This window comes from Protopterus annectens, chromosome 3.part0 (assembly GCF_019279795.1).
Source record: "Protopterus annectens isolate FY-2018-M chromosome 3.part0, PAN1.0, whole genome shotgun sequence".
Classification (NCBI taxonomy): domain Eukaryota; kingdom Metazoa; phylum Chordata; order Ceratodontiformes; family Protopteridae; genus Protopterus; species Protopterus annectens.
In genome coordinates, this window is record NC_056731.1 from 1,880,713,112 (window position 1) to 1,880,740,611 (window position 27,500).

General features: G+C 43.7%; 1 protein-coding gene across 2 annotated transcripts in view; it reads right to left on the reverse strand.

The window, feature by feature from the left end:
• Positions 1-27,500, reverse strand: part of LOC122797149 (CD209 antigen-like protein B) — a 418,559-nt gene that overhangs the window by 43,426 nt on the left and 347,633 nt on the right. The window lies entirely within an intron of this gene.

Genomic DNA, 27,500 nt, shown 5'->3' on the forward strand with positions numbered 1-27,500 from the left:
AGAAACATGAAACACGAAGCATGACCTTCCACCCACCCCCCTCCAGCTGGACACGGGAAACATACACACAAACAATGTAAAGAGTCCACTGCTCCCCAAACCACAGGCAGGATACAACCGAGGGAGTACACATTGCACCCATGAATTCTAATCTTGGAACACAGACAGGAGCGTCCCTTGTGGGACACCCCAAAAATTGGCAAGACCAAAAGAAGGTGATAGACCGAACATTCTGGCTGTGGTGTATACATACTAGGAATACAAGGTTGGGAAACTCAGATGACCCATGGGCTGAGACAATTGTATGAAATGGGTCCTGTGAAGTGGAGAGTAGACAGTGTGTAGTCGTGTGTCCAGAACAGACCAGGACCCAGAGTAAGGATGGGTGCTGTTGAGGAGGTGCGAGTGGGGGAACTATTGGTAGCTACTTATGGGTCTAGGTGTGCAGGTGTTGGCTGATGTGGGCCTATATGGACAGCCCTAGGGATGTAAGCGAATGTGTTCATTGGGCAGAGGCGTCACCCAACAAGCAGCTACACCCACTATGAGTCCCATTGCAGCAAAGTGTAATTATATGGCAAGGAATGGAATAACCAGATGTAGACGCATATATGTAGAGGTATGTGTGTGTATATCTACCCATAGCAACATAGATATACGCCTCTTCCTCTCCGTAGTACAAATGCATACATACAGAGACAGACTACAGATACATATCCACATATAAATATATACAAATGCAGACACCCATAGACCCATATGTTGTGATATATATATATATATATATAGACAGCAAAATATAAATATACATGTATGCATACATATACAGACATATCTGTATATAGTAATGTAAATAGATATATATATGTGACTGTAAATATACACATGTATATAGCTAGGATATGATACAGCAGTTACGAGTAACATATGTTCACAGGCCATGCATATGGGGGTGAGGGGTCCAATAAACAAACGTGTAACATGTAGCATCAACCCCCCCAGCTAGGCCAGTGATACATACAGACGCACAATAAAGGTAAACACACCACTGCTTCCCAGACCACCGGCAGGATACTACCAGTGGGAGAGACCTGCCAGGTCTAATCCTGAAACATAAACATCAATGTCCTTTGTGGGACACCAAAAATTAATGATCTGAGGCAGTCCTGGTAATGACTTATCAAACCAGGCTGTAGATGTGCACGGACCAGTAGGTTGTGCAAGTCTGATAACCCATGGGTCGACACAACGTATGACATGTGTCCTGACACTGCAAGAGTGGGCAGTGTGTAGTGGTGTGTTTATACCCCACCTGCACCCACAGTAATAAAAATGAGTGCTGTAGAGGAGTGGCAGGTGGAGGAACTATGGGTATGCAATTATGGGCCTAGGCGTATAGGTGTTGGCTGGCACAGTCATATTAGGACCGCCCCAGGGATGTAAGTAATATTCCGAAATGGGCGTACCTGATGCCCGTATCTCTCAACCCCTAAAAGCACATCCACTGGACAGGACATAAACCATTGGGGGAACAAATAGGGACCATACCTCTGAACTGTCCCTGATTTCCAGGGACATCCCTGATTTCGACTCAGTTTCTAACTCCGTCCCACTTAATCCCTCCTAAAACTAGTGACATTTGGAGGAAAGGTGGTGAATTACATGTAATGAATAACAACAACAATTAAGAGTTATAAACATCATTTACCTCAGAAATTGTGTATGAATTCATATGCTCTGAGTCTGTCAATGCATCAGGTTAATAGCATCAATAATTTAAATGTGTCCCTGATGTTGTTATGCCATGTCCCTGATTCAGTTTGTATTTTTCCCCAGTCGTATGAGAGGTCTGATAGGGACGGAAAGCACATATTCCACTGACAACCTTAGAAAGATGATAGAATATTAGGTATGCAGTAGCATGACTCGACTGAAAAATGTGGGTTCCAAAACCCAATTACTTGTTTGTATTGAAGAGTGTCAGTTCCCGTGTATTAGTCAGACGGGTGCAGATTGTAAGAGGAACACACCAATAATATGAATCAAACTCTGGACAGGCTGCAGATTCTGTACAATCGAACGGCATGCTGTCGCCTAATGGACAGCCATTCCCAATACTGTAGGCAGGTAATCCAATGTAATAGGCATCACAAGGTAATATCGTAGTCCTCACTCCCACTCAGGGGGGTGAGTGTCAGATGCAAACACCAAATGCAGTGCATTTGCAAGTGCGGGAGCAAGCGGGTGTAAGCCTGTTTGGTCGCCAGTATGCGGGTATTAAACTGGTAAAGCAATGTGAGTGTAAGAAACTGTAACCAGAGGTTAACATTGCTTAGCACTGCACAAACCCATGCACACCCACTCACAACTGCTTTAATGTGCCTTAATCACTCCATATCCAATGGCCTTGTTCTGCCCAGCAACAAACTAAATTGCCTCTGCAAGGCTCGAAACCAGGACCCTGCACACACAGCTATTGTGATTTACCACTAAGCCATGGCAGATATACAGACATCGGACCTTATCACAAACATATCATCCAGCGCAGTCATTCAACAGTATAGGAAATGTATTCCATCATGTATTCCATCATGTAGATGTATGTGTGAGTGTTTACATCCAGCATATAGATACATACATATATACAGATATAGCAGGAACATCCCATGTGACAACAAAGCATTACAAAGGAATGAAAAGGGAAACACCAGCAACGCCTGTATTATGTAGTGGTGTTGTCCTATGTAATATCAAGACTCCCTCAGACAGACATGTGTCACAAACATTTGTACATTGGCCATATACATCACTCTGTGCATGTTATTTGCATTAACACAACAGTTCCTGTCCAATCATTATGTGAGAACAGTACTCTTTCAAGGTGCTGTGTACGACATCATCATCATGATAAAGGTAAATGGGGTTACCATAGAGGGGCCGGTAGTGCTGTGTGTACAATGGGGTCATCCCCATGATGTGTACCTGGAACATTTAGGAGTCATGTGCATACTAGGATTGTGCGCCTGAGAGACAGGGGTGAGGACAACTGGAGTATGTTGTGATGCATATTAAAAGGGTTACATGTGTCCAGTGGACACATGTGTGAAATGGACAGCTATGTATGGGTTTTAGAGGATCCTACGGGAGGACCGTGGAATGACCTTCTTGAGTTCAGGGAGTTGTGTTGGCAACTGAAACTGAATGCACATAATTTTCCTGGGCTCAATGATGGCATTAATTTTAGTTGTTATCTAAGGCTACTTTCTTATACTATTTAAAATCATTTTTATTTACATATTTTTTGTATTTGTTTCTATGACTATGAAATGGCTTGTATATGCAAACTGTTTGTTTTATTCATGTAATTTTGTTTCTGTTATTTATACACGTGATTTATTGTGAGTATAAAAGGCTGCCTGTGAGTCTCTTGATTTGTTCTGATGAAGTCAGCTGACTGGACTGATGAAAGCGTGACGAAAGCGCTTAACTTGTGTTTTGTCTCATTAAACACTTGGTCCGTTTAGATTTTTGAGTCTGTGGATTCTTTTTTGGAGTTAATGTCTGGTTCTTGGTTTCGCACTGTTTTTGGTCATTGGATCCTACAATGAGTTCTTCCCTTCAGACCTTCACTTTGGGGGTAGACACAGCTGATAACATTGGTCTTTTGACCCAGCTTTTACAAGAAATGCTCAAGGATATTCCTTCAGCACAAGGCACGCCTTTACTACCTACATCCTGTGATGAAAGCAGTATTCCACCTGGGCAGCCTTATCCTACCTTACAGGCAAGTGGTTACATTGTTACTAGGAACTGAAACACCAATGGGACAAATTTGTTTAATGACTGGTTTGCAAAAGAATTTTCTTTTGATACTACCACCCACAATGTTTCTAATAGAGGAACTTTTCAGCAGTCGCTCAATTTGTTTGACAACAAGTTGTCCAAATGCAGAAAGCTGCAAATTGAGAACGCTTATTTTTGCGAGTGCTTAAAGAAAAAAATGGTCCCTAAGGGACTAAGACATTGGAAGTACCCTACGGGGTTAATAATTGATTCTCCCCTTCACTGTGAGTTACTTGCTTTGTTCAACAGACAAGGACTTGAACTTTTGGAGCTATTAGTCAAACACAATCAAAAATTATAGACTTGTTACATACTGAATTAATTGAATTAGACAAAGTGCTTTGTGATGATTTACTTTTTGAACATTCTTTAGCTTCATACAAAAGTATATTAGATCAGGTGGACAGCCAAGTCTATGAAATTAAAGCTCGTAAAGCCAAAACCTAGGGACACCAAAGCATATTCTGTGGGTGTGGCCTATCCAAAACCTTACAAACACAATTTCAACCGAGACTGCGAAAACAACCTGCTCAATGGTAGCATCTCTAATGGAGGTGGAGCTGAAGAGCAACCATCCACCTAGGTCCCTTTAGGGCATACACCTGTGAGGAGATCGGAGAGAATACGAAACCAGGCGAGAAATGTGTATTACGGCTCACAGAGGAACTTTTCCAACACGAGGTACCAACAGAATTTTCATCACCAGAATTCAGGGAGATCCACGAACAGGTGGAACTAATTGATAACTCTTTCTCAATGGCTTTGGTACCTTATGAACTGGTGAATTTACAAAATTCTTGGGACTTGGCTAATATATTTCACCAAAGTAAACCAGGACCACAAGTTACCACCAATGAAAGAGGTGACATTTCTGTTTATAATTTTTCATTGTATGAATTTGACCATAATTTAGCCAATTTGTTGACAAAAGGCTTCAACTTTGTGCCTTCTAAACATTCTAATTTGATTGAACTATTATTGGACTTAAAGGTTTATGAAAGAAAACTTAACTTTCAAATACTCTTTGACTCTTTGTGTTCTACTGAAGCTAGTACCTGTTTAAAAAAGAAGAAGTATATTTAATCCACCACTAGTTAACAAGTTGGTTATTTTTGAAAAATTATGTGATTATGACTTTAGAAACATGTTTTCTAGACATGAAAAGGTGAATGTTCCTAACTTATCTGATAGCGAGTTTCTTCTCCTCAAAAAACTTTGTTCAAACAAAACATTAAGGGTAATGAAACCCGATAAGGGTGGGGGAGCTGTCATTATGACCACGGATGATTACAGTATTAGAATGAATGCTTTACTCTTTGAAGGAGGCTCTTATGAAGAGACATCACTCAATTTTGTAAATATGTCTTATTATGGAATTGATCTAACTTTGAAAGATCTTTTTGACCAAGAACAAATTGATGTTGATTTACTAGACTTTCTCACTGTTAAATTCCCTAGGGTGCCGACTATCTTCGGCATTCCTAAGATCCATAAGGGTCAGATTAACCCCCCCCTTTAGACCCATTGTCAGTGCAGCTGGTTCTAAAACACACTTCATGGGTAAATATATAGACGTTACCCTTAAGGATGTCTTAAAATCTGAGGAACACATTTGTGTCGACTCTTGGCATTTTCTTGAGAAACTTAATAGATTGAATTTTGACTCTAAGAGTTCTTTTCTAACTTGATGTTGTTAACTTGTTCAATGTCATCCCTCATCAGCTGGGCTTGGAATGGTTTGAAGAATTTCTTTGTTTGTCACAAATTTAACAACAATGAGGTATCAGTACTGGTTACCCTTACGGAGATGGTACTAAAGTACAATTTTGTGCATTTTGAAGATCAATTTTTCATTCAAAAAAGTGGAGTCGCTATGGGGGCTGCCTGTGCCCCCATTTTTGCTAACATCATTATGTTAATGTGGGAGAGAAAGTTTTTATTTACTCCCCTTTTTTAACAAATGGAATCTTTACTTGCGTTACATAGATAACTTGTTTTTTGTTTGGAATGGGGACACTGTTGATGTACAAAAATTTGTTTCCTACATTAATGGGACAACTGAGTTTTTGCATTTTACTTATGTTTTTAGAACAAGTGAAATTAATTACCTAGATGTTACCATAAAGAAGAACACTGATTTAGGTGGTTTTGTTAGTGATCTTTACAGAAAACCAACCTACAGAAACCATTTGTTACATTATGAGAGTTGTCATCCAAAACATGTTAAACAGGGAGTTATAAAAGGTCAATTTGTCAGGGTTTCAAGGATGGTTAGTTTGGATGTAGATTATCAAGTACAGTGTGCTACTTTAAGGGACATGTTTTTGGCTAGAGGATATCCACCTGTTTTAATTGATCAGGTATATAAAGATGTTCAACTATTACAACATAATGGTAGGTTCAAACCATTACTTAAAAAAGAGGATCATATGAACATCTTTGCAGGGGAACAACCCAGTTTAAACATGGACAGCACTAAGTACACCTGCTCATTTTTTGCTAAATGTTCTCTTGACTATAAGTACATTTCTGACATACTGAAGAAAAACTGGCATGTTTTTTATGGACAAGGTAACACCTTAGAAAAACTGGGTTTGAACCCCGTATTGTTTTTAAAAGGGGCTCTACTATTAAAAATATTTTGGAAAGAGATATACAAAACCCCTGCCTTAAATGGTACAAGGGTACCAGGAAATGTGGTTTCTGTTCACAATGTAACTTTATTCTTTGTACAAATACAGTGAGAATTAACAACATCTTTATTAAACCTAAAGGGAGTTTTTCCTGTTACACTAAAGGTGTGCTTTATGCTGCCCTATGCACCAAGTGCAGTGGGTTTTATATTGGTAAAACCAAAAGACATTTTAAAGAAAGGATTTATGAGCATTGCAGGGAAATAAGAATGGGGAACACTACCGATGCCCTTTGCAAACATTCTCTTGATTTTCATGGACATGATTTTAGATTTGTAGTAATAGAATACATTTTAGAGGATCCTAGGGGAGGACCGTGGAATGACCTTCTTGAGTTCAGGGAGTTGTGTTGGCAACTGAAACTGAATGCATATAATTTTCCTGGGCTCAATGACGGCATTAATTTTAGTTGTTATCTAAGGCTACTTTCTTATACTATTTAAAATCATTTTTATTTACATATTTTTTGTATTTGTTTCTATGATTATGAAATGGCTTGTTTATGCAAACTGTTTGTTTTATTCATGTAATTTTGTTTTTGTTATTTAGACACGTGATTTATTGTGAGTATAAAAAGCTGCCTGTGAGTCTCTTGATTTGTTCTGATGAAGTCAGCTGATTGGACTGATGAAAGCGCTTAACTTGTGTTTTGTCTCATTAAACACTTGGTCCATTTGGATTTTCTAGTCTGTGGATTCTTTTTTGGAGTTACTGTCTGGTTCTTGGTTTCGCACAGCTATGTATGGGGCAAATGTTGTTCTAGGAACCGATTGGCCTTTTGTTTCCATAGGGTGAGAGTGGGATGTGGGGGAAGGAGAGTAGGTATGCTCGTGGAGGATAGGTAGGGTAGGATGACAGACAAGACAGCATACAGGTTCAGCATATGACACATGTGGGGGGATACACCTCAGATGGGGAGGGGTGTTCGGAATTCACAAGCCCATGAGCCCCCAGATGGAAACAGTGGGATGGAGGTCCCCAGCCATGGGCAGCCACCACTGCACCAAAACAGCTGCAAAGGTGGCAGTGCTGGGGGCTGTCTAGGAGGGGCAGCCTCACCCTGTAAATGTGACATTCTGCCCTTGAGCTGGCATACCTGGCCTCGAAACCCCTTATTGAGCCCCCTACGCACCACGTCCAGGACTGTACGACAGCGGACATGTTCCTGTCTGGACCTGCTCCCAGGGGGGACAAGCCCCATCCTCAGTGGCGGTACCACCAGAAGATGGTACAGAGCCAACAGAGGTGGAGGTCCGAGGCTGGGCCCCAGATGTGCTGGTGCCCGGTGCCATGACCAGCTGAAGTGGGACAGGAGGTTCTGCCGGGACGTCCAAACCCATACAGCCTATGGTGTTGCAGTTTAAACACAGATATGGCTTAGTAATAGTCAACAGCATTCAGGAATACTTATAACAGCATGCATAGATATGACCATCAACCCAACTCAAAAGATGGCATACATTTGCAGAGGGAGCACAACACATGTATATATACTGCATGACATCTGTACAAATTATAGAAGACTTGTGACTGCAGCTATGAGCAGTGGCCTATTACTGGCATGTCACTGAGAACCCCAGACAGTGTCTGTCATACCACTGTTTTCATGTGACATATGTCCAGTCAGGGATGCAATGGCAGTAACTCATCACTATCACTGGCTGCAATCCTCACACTATGCTCCTGCTGTTCACAGATGTGTGTTCAGTGAGTAACACAGGAAACAAATGGTTCTACACACTGACCAGTCCACAGATGGCCCTGCAGATGGGGGGTCCCTCATAAACAGAGCACTGTCTTGTCAGTTTTAAAACATGCAGAATAGCCATTACCACACACAACTTGTTAAACAGGCAGTAGTCTCAATGAAGCATAGCTACACTTACATGCTGTACTCATGTCTGGCACATCACCCTCCTGTCTTTAGGCTATTTCCCACTGTGTATGTTGTTTGAGGAACATCTAGATATCATCTGTGATGCCGTTTACCAAACACCAAAAACAGGTACCACTCACAGCGACTGTCATGGGCAAACACCAACATGATGTTCCTAGATATTGTACTGTGTTTTTCATGCAAATGGCTATGGGAACATCATCACAGCTGTTCCACATACAGTCAGCTAGAAGAGGACTGCAATAGATGCTGAGGCCATCACCTGATCATGACCATCACTTACAATACACAAGCTGCTGCTGAGCAGGTGTACACCTCCACATCCACCAGAGAGTGTGTGGGAGGGACAGAGAGAGGCAAAGTACATCAGAGAAGGGCATGGAGACTAAAACCTAAGCATCATCTGTCACACACCTACCAGTGCAGGGGTTCAAACCCCTGACTGACTAGTCATTACTATTACAAGTGCATGCAGGTACTCCATGTGCCACAAAGCTGACATGTTGGTGTCCTGTAAGAACATATATGTGTGTTGGTGAGTGACATCTGCATCAGAGATATAGTAGGCATGCATTAGGTGTAGCACAGATGGCTGTCCACATGAACGGATGTCATTGTCAACACAACCATGCTCTCTAATCGACTCACATTGACACTCTTTGCCAGGCCCACAAATACACTCCCAAACTACTTAGTTTGCCACACTGCAGTAATGCACAGGTACTACATGCACCACAGGGGATATCCAGAGATTCTATGGGCTAGGGCATGTGAACGTGTTTGACATCTGTCGGTATACCAATGAGAGTTATACTGGGAGTGACTGTCGTTGGGAGCATCATACCCCACATGTAGACACAAGGTGCCAGTACTGACATGCATGTGTGCATTGCTTCATGGGTGTGTAGTGGTTGGCTGTGCAAGATGGCTGTACAAGGCTGGGTGAGGGGTAATGCTTGGCATCACGCCACCCAACAATGGTGTGCAGTGTGGTACAGGGGTGTAGTGCCTGCAATGTCCCATACAGATGGGTATTGTATGAACTGTCCTGACATCCTGGTTACCAGTGTGTATGGCCATAGCTTTGCAATGCATGCCATGTCTGTGTCTGATAGTCCTTGACATGGACATTGCCTGGGATGTGCATGTCCCACAATAATGTACAGTGACATGTACAGGTGTACCTGGTTTGGCTGGCACATGTTGTGTACACATACTGTTATCCTCCAATATGCCAATACTGGCCTGGTGTGGCAGAACCTGCTTATAGTCAGCAGGTTGACCCTGCACCTGCATTGATAGCATGATACAGGTATTCCCTGATGTCAGTGGCATCAGTCCATCCAGGGCACATGTGTAAAGCATTGTATGGCCTCTGAGGATCACATTTGGTGGCACCACATATGTTGCAGGCATCCAGTGGCGAACATAGTGAAGGCACATTGTCCGCAATGATGTGCCTATTGTACTGCTGTACAGGGTGCCATGCCCTCTGAAGCCCACTGCAATCACATCATGCCTACTATCTGTCATCAATGTGCAGGGTACTAGCAACATAGCGGGATATTCTAGGCAAGTGTGTTTGTGTATGACACATGGGTTCAGGACGTATTCCGGGTAATAGTAGGGCTGCATACTTTGTTCACCAGGCCTTTTGCCAGATGTAGGGATATGGCTTACCAACACATTCCCTTGGCTAACTGACATCTGTACTCCTCGTGAGGTGGACATTGTGACATATAAGATGGACACCATATAGGAAAACTACAAAATCCACTCCCCCACATGTCCAGTGGTTAGACACTCACAGCCACCTCCACACAGGCTCTGACAGTCAAACACACATGCACACACACACACACACACACACACACACACACACACACACACTGGCCAAGTCCTGGAATAGAAGCCCTACCTAACTAGGTGTATAACACTACAGCATTATGCAGATACAGCATGTGCTATGGAGATTACTGGATTACAGCAGTCCCAGAGGGGTATGTCTAGGTGGGTGACATCAGCAGGATTGCCAAAGGTAGTCATGTGAATTGTAAAGAGTGTGCATACTCTAAAAAGCATTGTTCTTGTCTCAGGCAGACAGAGATACACACAGAGTTGGTTTCTCTTGGAATAGAACCCCTACCTAACTAGTTTAGCACACTACAGCAATACCCAGTTACAGCATGCGCTACAGAGAATATTGGGTTACAGCAGTCCTAGAAGTGCATTTCTAGGTGGGTGACATCAGCAGGATTGCCAAAGGTGGTCATGTGGGTTGTAAAGAGTGTGCATACTCTAAACGCATTGTTTCTTTCACAGGCAGGCACAAACACAGTTGTCCTATCTGGGATTAGAACACCTACCAAACTAGTTTAACACACTACAGCATTATGCAGTTAAGCACATGTTATGGAGATTACTGGGTTGCAGCAGTCCCAGAGTTATATTCGTAGGTGGCTGACATCAGCAGGATTGCCAAAGGAGGGCATTCCAAGTGTACTGTGGGTTGTACATGTCTATTACCTGTGTGTACCCGCTGCTTACTGTCAGGAAAACACATTTACACCTGTTTACAACTGCTTATGCAGTCCTAATTGACAGTATCAACAAGGCTTGCAGGTCTTGAACCCTGGACCATGCACACTGAGGTCACTGGACATACCACTAAGCCATCTGGGTTGTACACATGTTGCATGGAGTCTATAATACACATCCTAATACAAGTATTCCACAGTACCGAAAACAAAAGGGACAGTCCCTTTGTGTACATATGTACAGTACCCTTGAATGCACTGTACTCTGTGAAACAACAAAGACAAGTCGACATCTGTACAACTGTCATAACTACAAACATATATATATATATGTATATATATATATATATATATATATATATATATATATATATATATATATATATGTAATGTGTACACACACATTTATATATGCATATACACAGACACAGCCATAGCCATATATATATATATATATATATATATATATATATATACACACACACACACACACACACACACACACACACACACACACACACACACACACACACACATGTCTGAATGCCCTTTGTGACACAGAAGGGTTCCAAAGGAACTGACGTGTACACAAAACAGAGGCATCTGTTGTGTTATAACATTTAAATCATAAGCAGTTCACCAGAGAAGGGATGGTTGTTGTGTATGTGGAGTTTGGGAAGGGGAATGATGGCTAATGTAATCTACCCTGGGGATTGTGGAGTTAGGGTGGGGGAATGATGGGTATAAACCTACATCGCAGCAACCGCTTCTGTGTCACTGCTCGACAGTGGCACAGGAAAATAACATACCCAACTGTAGTCATGCTTGACCATGTATTCTTTACCATTCCTAACTATGTAATACTTTGTAGACACTGGTCACCACAGATGGCTACCATGGTGTGCTAAAAGACATTACATATGTGTATGCCTGGCTACAGGGTAGTCACACACACAAACACGCACACACTTGCCAGTATTGTGCATACACATCTTGCCTATGTAAAGGTAACTAGTACAGTGGCATGCAGTTGGGATATGTGCCACAGAACACATACAATTACACTTACTGATTCCACGTTTGAGCTGGGTGACATCACAGGACAGATTACTTTCAGTGGGGAAGGGGGAAGAGAGAGGTTTAGCGGTTGACAAGGATAAAGGCCAGTGCAAAAGGAGGTATCTCTTTGGAATGCAGCAAAACCCGCTGCCATGACAGGATGCAGACACAAATACACCCACACAACCACACTCAGCCATTTGCTGACACACACACACGCAGGCATTTGCTGAGACACACACTCAGCCACTTGCTGACACACACACACTCAATAATTTGCTGTCATACACACAAACACAGTTGCCAGGGGGGGATCAGAACTCCTGCCTATCTAAAGATCACTATTACAGTACTACACAGTTATGAGACGCGCCACAGAGATTACACATTTCAAGGCAGTCAGACTGCCCATCTACAAATGAGAACAACAACAGGGAGCCTGACGGTCATAAAGTACATAGCTGTAGACCTGTGTGTTTAAAGTAGGTGTCCATTACAACTTGTATGCACAAACAAGACACATCATCTGCAGGTAGGCCTGAGAGGTATAGTTGTAGCACAACAGGAACCTGAACTGGAGTATGGCCATCTGCGGAATGGACAGCTACTATCACTATACAGGGTTACAGTGGGCATGCTCATACGCTTAGTAGCACAGGGCTGTTTGGGATGTACTCTGATTCTAACTACTGAAGGCCACAGTGGGCATGCTCAAACACTTACATGTACAGAACATGTTGTAATGGACTGCCATTGTAAACAGGTACATCTTACCTACCAGTATATATGCACATCATACTGGTTTACTACCTGATACCTGTATGTGGCCTGTAAATGATATATCTGTGTCTGTGCTGTGTGATACACATGCATACATGTACATGAAGTACTGACATATATATGTTATGTATACACATTCATGCATGTGTGGATGTCCAGACAATAGGCTACCTGGGTCGCACAGGTGGATGATACCTACAGCATGTGTCACACACCTTGCTGCCTTGAAAGGCATACATTGATAGCATGTTGTGGACAGTGGCATTATACGTGGAACAGTGGCATGTGCAAGCATAATGTGTGAGCCACCTTGTGTAATAGTACTGAGGTGCAGGTGTCAAGATGACCTCTCCCGGCTGTGTTACTAGTTGTCATTATTAGCAGGACTGCTACCCTAAGTATATCTCACATTGGTCATATACACAAGTTCTGCCGCTGTCCGTCACCTTACATGGGGCATTTGCTACCAAGCACATTAATGCCATGTGCAGTGATGTCATGGTATGGGTGGCAACTGCTAGACCAAAACAATGAGACAATGTCCTGCTGTTATTATGAGGTTGTCCAGTGTCTGTCATTCCGGGCTGTCATGACCGAATGGCGAGCCTTCAACACAGAGCACATGCATCCATGTTACACGTGTGTGTGAATAATACCTAGGTCACATTTACCCATATAGCCACATTCCAAGGCAAATGTCCTACACACAGAAGTAACACCCTGACACCTATATGACAATTGCATTGGATGCTTATGCTAACCTGTGCTAGATGTGTGGCTTTAGTAATCCATTTGCTCAATGTAGAACCTACAATGGGGAATACTGACATCTGTGCAGTGAGGAACACCTCGCTGAAGGCTCTGTAGTGCACAATTGCACTACCACCATATAACTCAGATCCAGACATGTAGGCCATAACAGTGGTATGGACCATTCCAGGTGGTGGTGAACACATATTCATAAAGGCTACTCATATGTAAAGACCACTACCCCGACATAACGCATCACAGATGAGTCAGGTACAGGTGACAGTGGTAAATGCTGCATTCTAGGTTGTATCCTCATATACATCCACCACCTTGTTCCTAGACTAAGGACACACATCCATATGTGGTATGACATAGTATGGTAGACCACCAGATAACCCACGATTGATGGACTGTACCTAGGCCTACATCAACTGCGCAAAGTATCCATGTACAGACGCAGCTGCATAATGTGTTATGCAATGCAATAATACCACTGTTTGTAACCAGCTCAGTTGTACACATACCAGGGTCCTTCGGATGTTGTCAGCATTAACATGGTCGACTGTTGCTGTACACCAGTAAACAACACCCTCATGGTTGGATATGACCTAACCGTACCTGCCCTGGATATGTACATCCCACACTTATACAACATAAATTACATTACCATAGATTTTGTTTACCTTTCTACATACAAGTGGCTACAGTCATTGCACACATGCACATGGCAGATAGCATGCTAACAGTACATAAGGTTCGATATGTATGTTGACAGAGGTAATATCCCCTCTCTACTGGTCACCCATGACACATATAATATCATACAACACCCCATGTGGCATTTATGTCTTTAGATATGTCCACCTAATGCAATGCCTACAAACATACCCAAATAACAGGACAATAGGACTTACACAAGGCCTGTATTGACAGACTCAGGGAAATCCAGCTCTGCTCTGTATATTCCTGAGTAGTCACAGGTGATATGTTCATGACATGTACAGCCATGTGTGGCCACAACTCTTACCTATACCCCATGTCAACAATTGCAAGCCATGCATGCTGTGTGCTATCTGGACATTAGCCTTAGTACCACAATAGCCAGTACATGCTGGGGTGAGATGTTTACAAGCCACAGACCTCACACATGCTCGAATGAGAGTGTACTGCCTAGCTCTAACAGAGCACATTTCTGGCACTCTTCCAGTACACGTGAGGTGTGTGTAGCAAATATGATGTGCTCGCTGTTGACCATTGCAGTGCCCTGGCTTCACCATGGCACTGTCAAGTAACAGTTTGTAGGAGCATGACATAGAATAATGCTGTGTGTGTCACGCTATGTGCTGTTGTAATATATGTACACTTGGCTACTCGGTGAAAGTGGTGGTGTCCTTCCAGTACATGAATACAACATCCATTATGGTGTAATGCTCGGCTATGTTTCACAGATGGCGTGGGGAAGTTGTGGATTGTATCCTCTTGACCTGCTAGAGCACATACTGATGTAGACCGCATATGTGTACATGTATTGTTGTTTGTGTAGATTCCATGTGTGTGCAGTGTCTGATTTCTGAAGGTGACTGTTGTCGTAGTACATCATGCTGTTGCAATACAGCCTCAACATTGCCAACTGTATATGGTGATATGCTGTAAGTACAGTAAGACGTACATGAGGTAAGGACAGATGTTTGGACATGACTACTAAGTGGTGGGGCTTCTTTGCAGATGAATGATTACTGAGGACAGCTCACTGGTGTGTTACAGCCAGTCCTACAATAACCTGTGTACCGGCTAAGGTCAGGTTTTGTTAATTGAAGTGGAAGACAGACAATGTAGAATGCTGTAAGGGTGACACTGAAGGCAAACCTCATGACACCTGTAACAATAATATCTCCCCTGTGCATATATTGTGCATATATCAACACAGTTGTAAAAGGAAAGAGTCAGTAAGCATTGTACCAGATGCGGAAGTGCTGTACTTCTGCAGTACCTATCATGAGATAGGCAGGTGTTTGATTCACAGTACTGGCAAGTGTGGGTGTGTGTCCATATATGTCACATATGTTTGGGAATACATCCCACATGTTATCACTCTCCTGAACACTGTTGTTGACACCTGTACAGAGTGAAGTGTAGAAAGAAAGGCATAGGCAGGTGGTTAAACCTCACACATGTAAAGCGTCTGTATGTGTGTGACATAGGTGTATATCTTTGTGAATGCCAGTGTGTGTGTGTGTATGTGTGTGTGTGTGTGTGTGTATGGCTGTCCGTGTGTATGGCTGTCCGGTTCCTGGAGTGAGGCTGTATTTTACCTTCCCCGTCCACTCAAACAATCTAGCATCCCTGTTGATATCATCAATCGTAGATGGGCATACTAACTGCCTGTTAACATGTACACCCTGGGGTGTGACCTGTTGTTACATAGCCTACTGATGGACCCCCCTCCCCACATACACTCACAGCACTGTAGTATCCCTGTTGATGTCCTCAATCTTAGGCCATTCCAACTACCTGTACATGTTTAATATCTGTGGCGCATCTTGTAATTGCATAGTACTATAATGATGATATGCACATAGGCAGGGGTTCTCATCCGAACACTGGCAACTGTTTGTGTGTGTGTCAGAGTGTGTGTTACTGGGTCTGTAAATCCCTGAGTGTGTGGGCGTGTCTGTGTTTGCATGCTGTTATGGCAGTGGGTATTACTGCTTCCCAGTGAGAAGCCACTGTTTCCACTGGCCTTTACCCTTGTCATCTGACATACCACTCTTTTACCCACTCCGTGCTCCAGGTAACTGTACCTGCGATGTCACCCACTATGGATGTGACGGCTCTGAACATAGTAGCTTACTACACAGCTATCATGCTTTTGGATCATTAGAACAGTAAACATAATTGAAACATGGGAGGATATAACTGTGATGTGGAAGCTGCAAAGTGCATGCAGGTATTGTCATACTGATCTGTGGGTAGTCAACATGTACATATGGGACTCCTGCAAACACCAACTTCCCCTGGCACATGCAAATACACCTGAAAGAGGTAGGCAGAATGTCAAGATCAGCATGCTGTTAGTGTTGTTACATATGATGCATACTGTCAAACGTACAAAATGCATTTTAAAACTGCAATACATAGTATGTCTGCTGCCTGTCGACACTACTCAACAGTATTAATCTACAATTGTCTACCTAGTATGTTCACCTTGTGCAACAGACCATATGAACATGTTCCTGCACCGATGGTGTGGATGACAGGGATGCGGCACAGATATCATCATATGCACAGGGTGATAATGTTAGCCAGAGGCCTAGGCTGTGCCATTGGATGACATCATGGGTGTGTGCTAGGGCCTGTGATATCATTGGGCATGTGTGGATATTATGTGTGTGTGTGTGTCTGTGTGTGTTGAGGTGCCCTACATTTGTTTCCATTGTGTGTGTATGCATGCACACAGGTCTGGCATGTGGCTGGCCTACACAGGGGTAATATTGACAGCTGCAGACTGTACAAGGCAGGTTTTACAGATCACGGTGTCTGGCCATGGCCACATGACCTGCACCTGCCAGGGGTTGCACGGGCACTACCAGGCAGAGGTCCAGATTGGGTACCATCTGATGACACATGTCCACTGGAATTGTGTCCCTGTTGGGACTGTCCAGGACCATGTGCACATGGCCTGCTGTGTCCTGGTGTGGAGTGCACAGCACCAGCTGCACTGCTGCTACCGCCGCTATGGGAGTGGGAATGTGCAGTAGCATGTTCACGTAGACCTTCAACAGGCAATGTAGCTGACCTACATCCATGTGCCCGATGCTTCACTCCCACCAGATGTTCCAGCACAGACATTCCACGCTCGAGGATTGACATGCCATGGTCAAGGACTCCTACCATGTCACGCAATTGTCTATCCAAAACATCTGCAAGATGATGGTGAGCATTTGCAAGTGCCTGGATGTTGTCAGTTAATGAACAGACAGCAGCCCTCTAAAGCCTCAGACCTTCTCTGTTGTGCCATTCAGCACATGCCTGTGCCTCCATTACAGCCCAAAACATGCATCTGGTGACTCCAGTAGATGTGCTTGGTCTCGCAGGGGCATGTTGGCCAGTGGTCCTTCTACGAGCAGCGCTGGGCACATGCCTATGTGGGACATCACCAGTCTGTTGACTGGGATCATGGTGTGCAGGCACACCTTCCATAGTCACCACACTTCCCTGTTCCATGCTACCACCCGCCAACTGTCCTTCCTCTATGGCCGGAGTTGATGGGGTATGTGCAGGCAGGGGAACTGTGTGCGAGGATGAGGGAGAGACAGGTGGAATGGCAACCAATGGCACAGATTCAGCCCCTAACAGCCCTGCCTGTGCCTCAATCATAGTATCATCATCACTGCTAGAGTCTGTGGAGACACTGACATCAGGTGGACCGCAGGAGGGCAACGCACCTACATCAACACCTGTGAGGGGAAGACAAGACCTGTACATTACAAGTTATACCAGGCACACACAGACAGACAGACAGACAGAGACACACAGACAGACAGACAAAGACACACACAGACAGACAGACACAGACACACACAGACAGAATGACACAGACAGACAGACACGGACAGATATACACACACACAGACAGACAGAGACACACACAGACAGAAACACACACAGGCACACAGAGACGCACACAGACACACAGAGACAGACAGACAGAGAGACACACAGACAGACTGAGACACACACAGACAGACAGACAGAGACACACATACACAGACACACACACACAGACACACACACATTGAGACACACACTGACACACACTGGCACACACTGACATACACACTGAGAGACACTGACACACACAGATGCACACAGGCACACATGCTACATGCAGGTGATATGGCAGATGGCATTCAGCTTAGACAATTATAGTTTCAGCTTAGGCAATTATAGTGGTAGTTATACATCCCTGAGTTGCACACAACAGCATGCATGTGTTATAGTAGACGGCATGCACCTTACATAATTATAGTAGTGGTTAGCATACATACCTGTATTGCACCATTTGTGTTAGCCTATGCCCCATACCTGCAACACAATGCATGCACTTTGCACCATTGCACTACACTGCCATGGTGTGTGCAACATACACCACATGTTAACAAACCATCGCTGATCTTTGTACATCTGCCACTGATGCTTTGTGTTGGCCACCGCCCCTATGTGTGACGACATGAGCAGTAGGGTATGTTGACTGCATACTATGTTTGCCTGAGGCCTAGCTTGCATATCTCTCCCAAAGCAGTGCCTGTCTGTTCAACATTATTCTGCCTACCCCTGAGCTGAATGTAGACATTGTGCATGTGACTGTACACACATGTTTGACATGGCTGTCCCTACTTTGCAATGGTGCCACAGACCAGCACAGGTTTACAGTACACCAGCCTGCTGTGTGGTGTATGACCTTGCCAATCACATGTAGTATGACATGTCTTCTGCTGACATGTTGAATGACATGCATACATGTGTATCACAATGGTGTCCTTTCCAATCTACAGTACAGTAATGGTGTCCCAATGCAGGGACGTGTTATACTAACATGGGCCTTTAGCTGATGCAATGTTGCCTGTCCACCCTACAAATATGCAGGGACATACTGCACATTGAGCTGATTTTCATAGCCATTGCAGGGCATCATGTGGCTTCACAATTGCTATACAGTGTGAGCTACTGACACAGTTCATAGCCATGACTATGTTCACATACAATACATATCTAATGTGGAATGTGACCCACGTCATCGAGGTGTATACACAATAAACCCTAATGTGGAATGTGTGACACAGGTCACAGAAGGGTATACGGATGACACCCCTGCACATCTGCAACCATATTACTGATACCTGGCAACTATGCCCACACATGGCTAACTTACAAGTACTCTATGCCCCACATGCCATCTGTGTACCTCACACACATGAGGAGCAGGCATGACAGTGATGTCTGACACCAGCAAGGTGAATGTACTGTATCTGTGGCTTGATGTGGATGTATGTGCATGTTGTGCAGCACATGTATATATTTGGATACTGTATAGGTGAATGCTTCCATGTCGTGACACAATCCAGATGTTCAAGACATGTTATGTGGTGGTTTCATGTTATGCCTACACAAGCTGTGCACAGGCCTGTATGATGTTTAGTGTTTCACATCTGCAATATCACCATTACACAAAGGCTATAGTTGTATTGTGTTGAGCCAATGTACAACAGGGTGTACACACATGTGCATCACTTCTACTCTGTGTGTTGCTTCATGTCTCTGGCTATCCTCCATTGCCATGTGTACACATGTTCAGTCCAATGGTTGTGATGGCCATCTTATTTCACATATCAGTGTTATCCCATATGACATACACCCATAGATGTCATATGCCCCACTGAGGACAGGGTTATGCAGACAAAGGGTGGTATGTATGGGATGTGAGACATGTTTTGCATTATAGTTGAGCAGTGTTTCAGTCAGCCCATTACATGTCATGGACATGTCTGATAGCACATGACATTGTGTGACATTCATAGCAAGGGTATACTCCACAAGGGTGTATCCTGTGGGCCAGGCATACTCCAGCTCCAACACATTTAGTGTGTGTGCATATGCTCTCTGTACAGTACTGTTCATATTTCCAACATGTGTAATGCTGATATGTAGTACCTGTCCCTACAGTGGAACACACCTCCACCATTGTATTCACTGTTGTCCACACATCTGGCAATGACAGTTTGGAAGGTTTAGTGTAGGTGTTTCATATAGTCTTCAATTGTTTCACATAGGTAAACAGTGTGATGCATTGCAGGTCTGACCAGTCTCCATTAACAGGACCACCATACATTATGTGTATGTGTGTTATGGCAGATAGCATGCAATTAATATGTTCTGTGCATTATCAAGCCTGGTAAATAATAACAATCTCACCTGACACAGGCTGCTGTCACTGCAAAATGCCAGAGGTACCTAAACAGGAGTGTCAAAGCAGTAAGATCATTATCCACACCTGTGTGATAGCTACAGGGTGCAATGTCCATGCTAGCACATAAGCCAGTACAATACACTATACTATGGAGTATGCACATCTGTGCATACATAGAGTAGCAGACTATAGTATGTGGCATGTGTGCATACATGCCTTGCATATGATGTTACATTACATATTGTACAGTAACACATGTAACTATGTGATATATAGTTGTGTTTTATGTGCAGTAGTGACTTATCAGGCAACTCCAGGCTCGGTGATTGAGAGACACCCACCTCCACAATACTAGCTAAAGATTGTGGATGGAGGTCTGCAGGTGTCCCCAGGTTGGCCAGTAGCTCCTCGGTATGTGTGAGTGGGGGCTGGGTGAGTGGCCCCCACCTGTTGCACCTTGTTCCCTAGCGATTGCATTAGCACACTGTTTCGTCTGTCTTATCAGATCAGTGCAGTGTTGGCGCACCTGCTGATAGGTGCGATTGTGACTGCCAACATCATTTACCCTCCTGCAGAGTTCCTCCCACAGGAAATCCCGCTGCTGTGCATCCTGTGGCACATGGCTGAAGAGCATTGTGTAGTTGTCAAGGAGGTATGGGATGAGGACCTCATCCTCCAAGCAGCTGTATGGTGGCAGTCTGCTACATGGCATACCTGAAAGACATAATGATGGAGACAGGTCACAGTAACTCACAAAGAAGTACAGTAGTACAGCTGAACATACATGTGTATCATATTTATTAAGATTACAAATACGTTTTTGTAAATCTACACGACACTAAGACCACTGACATGTATATGTCACACACATTTGACACCTACTGGTGATGTGATGTTATTGCTATATATGTGTGTGTGTCATGTGATGACATTGCTCATACACCATGTGGATGTTGTCTGGACGTGAGCATGTCTGTTTGCCTGTAGGGGTGTCTTTACCTATCAGCACATGCCTGGATGTGTTCACATTAATGCAATCGACCTTAATGCTGTGTATATGCCACATATATAGTCATACATAGCCTTTAGGGACATGACCTGTGACCGTGCAGACTTGCAAGCATGTATGTGTTTTGCCATATACATCTACAAGGCACTGCACAGCTGTGTAGCATCCTGACATGTATTGCCTGTGTTGCACATGTGTAACACATGGAACAATTGCTAGCCTGATGGTGTTTGCAGGGTTGGATATCAACTATAGCATGTATAGTCATAGTGCTCTAGTAGGCTATATGTCCTGGGCCATTTATGAGCCTAGGCAGACAGGTTACCTAGCTGTAGGCAAGAGACAGATAAGTTTCAGTGGCCATTTCAAGCAGTGTCACAGAACTGATGCACATGGTTGCTGATATATTTGGCATGCGGTCATCACACCATGTCACAGAGAGGGGCGATGTGCAGCTTTGCTGGGCAGGGATGCATAGTATGGCAAGATTATGTTAAGTGTATGGGACAGGGATCTGTCAGGCATGTTGTGATCCTTGTACTAGAAAGGTGGATGTCCATGATGTATGTGTTTATTTGGGATCAGGATGTGTTAGGTGTAGCATGTCCAACACCTCTGGGTTGGACATGGCTTTATTCAGGGTAGGCTGCATGCTACATAGTGCGACTAGGGATTGTGAAGGGCAGTGTAGGCCATCTACACATGGGCAATAACCCTTAAAGGAAATACGTGATCTATTATGGGTCACATGGGTGTTGAGTATGGCTGAGAAGTTATCTCTATATTCCTGGATGGCACCCTGTCATGATTAGGGGTGCCACATATGACTACCTGTCTTTTGTGGTGACGTAACTATAAAGGGGAAGTACTGTCCAGCTGCATCCCATATACACAGTTGCCATTATGTTGACCGCTGCCTAGGTGGTAGTTAATGGGTACAGGGTTTGTAACATAGGGGATGACAATGCAATACTTAGTTGTCAGATTGTGGTTATACATCACACACCACACATCTGACACACTAAGGCCCTTCTGTATGTTGAACACAGCACACATTGAGTCGACTATTGCTCTTAGTTCATAGTCATTTGCAAACATCAATAGGCAGATGCCTTTTGTGTTAGTCTGTGTGGTATAGATAACAAGGAGGGGGAGTACCAGGAATGAACCCTGTGCTACTGTAACTGGCACTGGTTTGATGTGCATGTATTAGTCAGACACCTTCTGTAGTGTTGGTTCTGCCAGCAGTCCAGTTGCCAACCACTCCTGTGACATAGGAATATACACCTAGTTTACTGAGTGTAGCTGGAACCCAGTATGGGTGATGGTGTCCTACAATCTGGCAAGATCATGATATGCAGTGTGAATCAACTCTACTGTCATCTACATCTGTACCGAGTACATCAATTATGTTGACCACGGTTCATGGCCGTACAGACCAGACTCAGCAGGGTAGTTGTGCACTATGTCCCCTTATCAATGGTGTCTCCCCCTTTGTGGGGTATGATAACTGTTGCTGTGCACCATTTGGCGTGTACACAGCCTGACATGGAGCTATGACTGAACATGATGTGTATGTGGATAGCTGAATGTTCTTACATTTGTGTAGGATACATCCTGGGATGTTGACAGGTCCCATGAAAGCTGTATGTATGGCTTTAGAGAGTGCAGCTTGTACCCGCATAGTCATTATTACAGGGGCCCCGTAGTGTACATGGATATATTACTAAGTGTACCTGTAGGGGGTGGGGGGGAGGTGGGAGTGGGTTTAGGTTCTCCAAGATCCTATCTGGATGAATAGGTGCTATTTCTGTAGGCGCAGTACTTCCCATGCCATAATGCTGTGCAGCACGGCAGGTCTTGTCGTTGCCATTATGATTAATGACACAGCTATAGAATGCTCTGTGCTTGGCCTCATAATATGTGGCTGATTAGTTTCACAGTAGCGTTGCATGGTTTTATCTGGTGTATCTGCATCTTACTGAGGCTGACCAGGGATCACCTACACTCATGTGTGTTCACTCTTGCAACAATTACTACCTTCTGTGGTACAGTTTAATGCATGGTACCACCAGTTTGCCTACATGTTTGTGTTGGGTTGATTCCTGGTTCTGTTTCAATGACACAATCACTGCACATATGTGACTGCTTAAGGTTCATTTGTGTAGGATTCAGCATTTGCACATGCATTGTCCATCTGCATGGGTACCATGGCACTCACCACTCTGCTGTTAGGAAACATAACATTGGCATTAGAGACTAACTATGTGTAGCATACTGTTAGCCCTGTTTGTGTGACTACTGTGATCCAAGTCAGTGGGGTCGATGGAATCCAACATGCATTGAGCGCAGGTGTTGGTACATGAGGAGTCTTCCCAGTTCATAATGGAATAGTTGAGCGTTGCCATTATTATGGTTCTGTCTCAGACCTAATCTTCCCCACTACAGCACATTATGACATTTGGGAAGTCCACGGCCTGGTGGGTGATTTGTCTCAAGGTGCATTTTGAATTCCACTTTGGCGCAAAGGTAGTTGCGCAGCATAATGCATCTGATGTTATGCAAGTGCAATTAGCATGGGGTGTACATATCCTTCAGGAATATGGACACACCTGTGGCCCGTGTGTTCCAATAAAGGATAATGGGCAAGAGGTGAGGTATGTGTTATAACATGGTCATGCAGGTGTGCTCTCTGGAGCATTGAAACATGTCTCAGCCACTGCACAGATATGTTCTCCATGTTAGGGATTGACATATGTGTGTCTGTATAGTGTTTCTGACATGTATCATTGTGTATCAAGACCCACAGTTTATTGCTTGGCTGTCCCTGTAACAGCAGTGGACCCTCACTTGAACCATGCATGATGAAGGCACTACAGGGGAAGCATGTGCCCTAGGCAGTATCCAGATTCCCAGGGGTGATAGGTGCAGGCCCTGTCTGGCAAAGCATCATGGTCTGTCAACCATGTTATCCCAGGCAGACAGATACTGGATACCCTTTGATTTGCACCACTGCACTAGACAATTGTGGAAGACAATCCTTTTGTCCCTGTACTGCAGTATCATTCTGGCCAATGGCAGAATGCTACCCAGGCCTTGGGACATACATGCATGGGCTACAAGACCTGACAGTTCCTACATGTGTTTCCATGCAATCCAGGCTACTGCATCACAGGTCCTGCACAACAACATGGAATATGCCAGAGCCATATGTATAGTTCAAAAGGTGGTCTGAGTGTATGGGTATGTGGTGTAAGTGTGTAACATAGTGCTAGAGTTTGCATTCACAAATGAGTACTGTTGGGCATGTTTCCTGTCATGTGTTCAGAGGTGTGGAACAATTATGCAGACTATGTCATACAGTTTGTGTATTTCGGTATCTGTCTCTTCCTGCTTGGGGGGGTCACTTGTTTGGCCAGATACTTAGATGCATCTGTGAATGTGTGTGATTTCCGGTAGTGTGTGTAGGTGTCTTTACTGTGTTCTGGTAAGGGCATGTGTTGGTTGTGTTGATCAGCTGCATGTGTTAACCTACACCTCATGACTGTCCAGTCCAGTCATGGCTGTAGACTGGGCTGCCTTCCAGCTTACCCCTGTAGCTGCATCCCAAACAATGTGTGGGGCGTGGTGTTAGGTGGGTCTGGCAGTGTACATGGCATAGAGACTACATTCCCCTGGATGGCCACATACACAAAGCTGACATTAGGAAACACCGGTAGTGGACTAGTGGACATGCCTGTATGAGCAGTCAGTACTACAAGTACCAAGTACTGTATTTAGTTTATGTATTGCCTATGAAGATGTTTTAGACAGCGATGCTCACATGTAAATATTTGTGTTATGGGCGTGATAACACTGACTGTTACGGAAACATTGTAGCTACCTTTAGCAGCAATCCTCCTCTGAGGAGCACATCACATCCTGTTAGTTGATTACAAATGATGCAAGTGTCTACAGATCGGCTTCCTTCTCTGGGTATATACTCACATATCCACCAGGACCATGAGCTCTGTTGGGCACAGACACCCACTCTCCAAACAGAGTCATGTATCAATAGGCTCTGCCACTATCAACATGATCAGGATATAGTCAGATAGTGTGAGCCATCACCTATGATGTGGCTATTACACATGGGCATCTGTCTCCTACATCTTACACTCCTATTGCTGATGTTACACTGGAGTTAAAGATGATGTGCAACCTGTTTCATTACCAGTGCTGTGCACTACCTTATATATAATATGTGCAGGCAGCTGTTAAGTTGGCAATGAGAGGTTGGACTACACAAACCTGGTAGTTCAACCAGTGTGTCTGTACTCTCAATATCCATTCTGTGTAGGTGTGCACATAGCCATTTGGCCCAGTGCTGTAACAAGGGTCACTACACATTTGCATAACATGTACACATGCACAGTTGGTATTGCTTGCAAACGATAGTAGAGAGGTGGATATTATAGCAATAACCCACGCCTGGGTGTGGGTACTGCTGGATTTACCCACGGTTGGTGTGGTTTGGTCATGAGGGCGAAGCCCGAGTGGCCAAAGACAGCCGTGGGTAAATCCAGCATTACCCACTCCCAGAAGTGGGTTATTGCTATTATACAATGACATTATTTAATAAAAAAAATAATTACTTTTCTTAAATAATGGCATTGTATAATGCCTCCTTGCTGCCCTTCCGCAGCTGTCTGGTATTCTGCGGCAATTCTGATGTACTGCGCATGCGTATGCTTATGCAGTACATCAGAGCTGTGGGCAAAAGCAACGGAGAAAGCAAGATCTCTGTTGCTTTTTACAAACTGTCTTGCTATGTTAAAGGTGTTTAACATAGAGAGTCAGCTTTAAAAAAAGCAAAGGAGAATCTCCGTTGCTTTTTTTAAAGTTGTCTCACTGTGTTAAACCCATTTAACATAGCAAGACAGTTTTGAAAAAAGCAAATGAGAAAGCAGGATCTCCGTTGCTTTTTAAAGTGTCTCTCTATGTTAAAGGAGTTTAACATAGTGAGACAGCTTTAAAAAAAGCAACAGAGAATCTCCGTTGCTTTTTTTAAAGCTGTCTCGCTATGTTAAACCCATTTAACATAGCAAGACATCTTTAAAAAATGTAACGGAGATAGGAAGATCTCCGTTACTTTTTTAAAAGCTGTCTCACTATGTTAAACTTGTTTAACATAGCGAGACAGGTTGTAAAAAGCAATGGAGATCTTGCGTTCTCCATTGCTGTAAAAAAAAAAGAGTTATACTAATGGAAAAAGTCCGGGAGACCGGACCTTTTTCCATTACTATAACTTTGATTTACAACGTGCACACTGACCTATCAGCGTGCACGTTTTGGAATATTAATGGGGGGGTCATTGTATAATACATGTGTTATGTGCATGGATAGTTACCTGGCTGTTCCAATTATCTTTGCTATCATGCTGCTAACCTGTCAGATGAATACTAATGCTATGTATCCTGTCACTGAGTATTGTAATTGCCAATAGACATAACTACTGTTTGCATAACATAACAGAACTGCTATGTAAAATAGAATGCAGATCTGCCTAGAATACTACTGTACATTACACAGTTATTGACACAATATCCCACAATGCACACCATATTTGCATGGTAAGCCCACCTTTAACATGTCCATCTTACTTATACAGCCATACATGTCAACTGTTACAATATATCAACATATACTATCCCCTGTTATAACACATACTTGTTGGACCAATCCTGACACTGACAGTGACTGGAAGCGAATTAGTGGGTTCCAAGCCCATATCATCCCTTGTGGCGTATGTGGAGCGTGCCGTGTGACCTACAGCAGTACACACATAGAATACTACAAGCATTACTACTGCTCAACAATACATCACTACAAGATAGCTATTTCCACTATATGCATTGATTACACTGTAATTCTTACAGTACAGGTACTACATACACAGATATACTACATGTTATACATACCTTCT